The sequence below is a fragment of the Meles meles genome, chromosome 11, assembly GCF_922984935.1.
Source record: "Meles meles chromosome 11, mMelMel3.1 paternal haplotype, whole genome shotgun sequence".
NCBI lineage: Eukaryota > Metazoa > Chordata > Mammalia > Carnivora > Mustelidae > Meles > Meles meles.
Genome location: NC_060076.1, coordinates 95,531,777 through 95,535,646, shown reverse-complemented (window position 1 = coordinate 95,535,646; position 3,870 = coordinate 95,531,777). Strand labels below are relative to the sequence as shown.

Below are 3,870 nucleotides of genomic sequence, written 5' to 3'. Positions count from 1 at the left end.
GCTGTGGATTTTTTGTACTCTTCTGCTCATTTAGGACATGACCTTCTGTTCCTAGTTAGATTATCTTTTTCCTATATATATGTGTATATGTAGAGATATACATTTTCTATATATAAAAGAATGATAGATTTCATTAAAATTTTTGCATAAACTGAGATAATCATGTCTTTTTCATTTTAACAGTTTTTATTTAAAGTCATATATACGATTACTTTATTCCTGCATCCTCTCAATTGTTTCTTCCTTATATTTGCCCTTTTCCTTTACTACATGGCGAGATATGGCTTTCTTTTTGTGGTCTTTGTCTAGTTTTAGTCTAGTGGTAACCACCTTGCGAGGGTGAATGCCCACATGGATGGTTGTGCTATTGGCTTTCTCTCACTGTACTTGTTCAATGTATATGATGTGTTTCTTCTTGTAAACTTGGACTACTTTGCCAATTTGCTGACCTCTGTAGTGTCCTCATACAACCTGTACTTTATCATCCTTTCAGATGGGCATGGATCAAATGTATTTCCTATATTGTGACTAAACATAATAAAAAAAAATGTTGTGCTTCTGTCTCAGCTCTGTGGAAAGAGAGGAAGACATAGTCTTCCTGCAAATATGGGAGGGTGCATTGAAATGCCTGTTACAGTTCTTGCTCTGATCAGAAGTCACAAAAGGATTGAATTTCATTTTGGCTACTGGCATTTCAGCAATGGCCACAAAAGGGAAAAGCCATGTTTGTTATTTCCTTCATTCTATTAATGTCATACATTATACTGATTAATTTTCATATCTTGAAACATCTTTCCATTTCTGTGATAAATCTCAATTCATCATGATGGCTAATCCACTTAAGATGCTGCTAGATTTGGTTAACAAGTATCTTTTTGAGGATATTTGCATCTGTATGTGAGGGATAGGGAAATAATATTTGTGTTTCTTGTGGTATCTTTATGTGGCTTTGATGCCAGGGTAATATTGATATTATGGAATGTTCCCTCTTGTATTTTTTGGAAGGGTTTGAGGATTGGTGATAATTCTTTAAATGTTTGGTAGAATTATTAGTAAAGCCCTTTAGTTCTGAGCTTTTCTTCATTGGGGTTTTTTTGTTGTTGTTTTTTTGTTTTTGTTTTGTTTTTGTTTTACTACAGACTGCATCCCTTTACTTGATGTAGGTCTGTTCAGATTTTTATTTCTTTGAGTCAGTTTTAGTATTCTGTTTCTAGGAAGTTGTTGATTTCATCTAGGTTATACTATTTGTTGGCATAAAACTGTTCATAGGATTCTCTTATGATTCTTTTTCTTTATGGAAAGTTAATGTCTCCACATTCCTATATGAATTTATTCATTTGAGCCTTGTCTCTTTGGCTTGGTCCATCTAGTTAAAGGATTGCCAATTCTGTTTATCTTTTATAACATTCCATGTTGAGCAGACCTTCTAGTGATGAACTTCTTTAGTTTTTCCTTCTGTGTATATGTCTTTAAAAATTCTAGTAAAAATACACATAAAATTTACCATTTTAACCATTTTTGAAAGCACAAGTCAGTGGCATTAAGTACATTCACATTGCGACACTACTCTTACCACCATCATCCACAGAACGTTTTCTTGCAAAACTGAAAATCTGTAATTATTATACAATAATTCCACATTTTCCCCACCCCCAATTTTGTCTGGTTTTTGTCTATGAATTTATTCCTTTTTGTTTCTATGAATTTAATTACTCTATGTACTTTATATTAAGTGGAATAATAATAGTATATGTCCTTTTGCAACAGGCTTACTTTACTTAACCTAATGCCTCAAGGTTAATACATGTTGTATTTTTATTTTTTGAATATTAGAATCAAATATGACACATTTTTAAAAGAATATTAATTCATTGTATGTGTATACCATATTTTATTTATCAATTCATCTATCAGTGAGCACTTGTCCCTTCTGCCTTTTGGCTGTAGCAAGTAATTCTGCTGTGAACATGAGTGAACAAATGATTCTTCAAGTCTCTAATTTCAGTTATTTTGGGTATACAATGGGAAGTAGAATTAAGGGACAATGTGGAAAGTCTATTTTTAATTTTGTGAGGAACCACCACACTATTTTCCATGGTATGTTTTAAAATTATTCTTTATTTTCCTGATTGACCCATTCATTTAGTAGGATCCTTTTTAACCTCCATGTAGTTGTGGTCCTTCCAAATTTTTTCTTGTGGTTGACTTCAAAACTTAATGAATTTTGGTCTGAAAATATGCATGGTGTAATCTCAGTCTTTTTGTACTGGTTGAGACCTTATTTGTGACGCAGTATGTGATCTATTCTGGAGAATGTTCCATGTGCACTCGAGAAGAATGTGTATTCTGGTGTTTTAAGATGAAATGCCCGGTATATGTCTGTGAAGTCCATCTCGTCCAGTGTGTCATTCAAAGCCTTTTTTCCTTATTGATCTTCTGCTTAGATGACCTGTCCATTACTGTGAGTGGGGTATTAAAGTCCCCTATTATTATTGTATTATTATCAGTGAGTTTCTTTAATTTTATTATTAGTAGTTTATGTATTAGGCTGCTCCCAGTGAGGGGTGTAAGTATTTACAATTGTTAGGTCTTATTGGATAGACCCTTTTAATATTATATGGTGTCCTTTTTCATTTCTTATCCAGTCTTTGGTTTAAAATATAATTTGTCTGATATAAGGATGAGCACTCCAGCTTTCTTTTGATATCCATTGAAATGATTAACGTTTCTCCACCCCCTCACTTTCAATCTGGAGGTGTCTTCAGTGTCTAAAATGAGTCTCTCATTGGCAAATTACCTATGGGTCTTGTTTTTTTTTTTAATCCATTCTGCTACTTTTGATTGGATCAGTTAGTCCATTAACATTCAGAGTGATTACTGAAAGATATGAATTTAGTGGCATTGTATTACCTGTAAATGTTCCTATAAATTGTCTCTGTTCCTTTCTAGTCTTTGTTACTTTTCATCTCTCTCTCTGCTCAAAGGGTCCCTTTTAATATTCTTGCAGGGCTGGTTTAGTGTTCACAAATTTCTTTAGTTTTTGTTTGTCCTGGAAGGTCTTTTTTTTTTAAATATTTTATTTTGTTTGTCAGAGAGAAGGAGAGAGAGAGCGAGAGCACACAGGCAGGCAGAGAGGCAGGCAGAGGTGGAGACAGAAGCAGGCTCCCTGCCGAGCAAGGAGGCCATGCGGGACTCGATCCCAGGACCCTGGGATCATGACCCGAGCTGAAGGCAGCGGCTTAACCCACTGAGCCACCCAGGCGTCCCTGGAAGCTCTTTTTTTAAAAAGATTTTTATTTATTTATATGACAGAGATCACAATTAGGCAGAGAAGCAGGCAGAGAGAGAGGAGGAAGCAGGCTCCTTGCCGAGCAGAGAGCCCGATGCTGGGCTCAATCCCAGGACACTGGGATCATAACCTGAGCGGAAGGCAGAGACTTTAACCCACTGAGCCACCCAGGCGCCCTGTCCTGGAAACTCTTATCTCTCCTTCTGTTGTGAATGACAGCTGTGTAGATAAGGTATTGATGGCTGTATATTTTTCCCACTTAGTATGGTGAATATATCATGCCAGTCCTTTCTGATCTACCAGGTCTCTTTGGACAGATCTCCTTCCAGCCCTTTGTGCCTACCCTTGTAGTTTAAGGATTTTTTTTTCTCCTAAGCTGCTTTCAGGATTCTCTGTGATTCATTGGGTTTTGTAAGTTTCACTGCAATATGTCATGGTGTTAACCTGTTTTGTTGACTTTGAGGGGAGTTCTCTCTCAGCTATAATTTGTTCAAGTGAACCTTCTGCCCCTTTTTCCCACTCTTTCTCTTCTGGGACTCCTATGATACAGATACCATTTTGGTTTATGGAATTGCTGAGTT

At 36.0% G+C, this 3,870-nt stretch overlaps 1 pseudogene; it reads right to left on the bottom strand.

Moving 5' to 3' along the window:
• Nucleotides 1-213: 213 nt before the first annotated feature.
• Nucleotides 214-678, bottom strand: LOC123953398 (annotated as a pseudogene).
• Nucleotides 679-3,870: the final 3,192 nt, after the last annotated feature.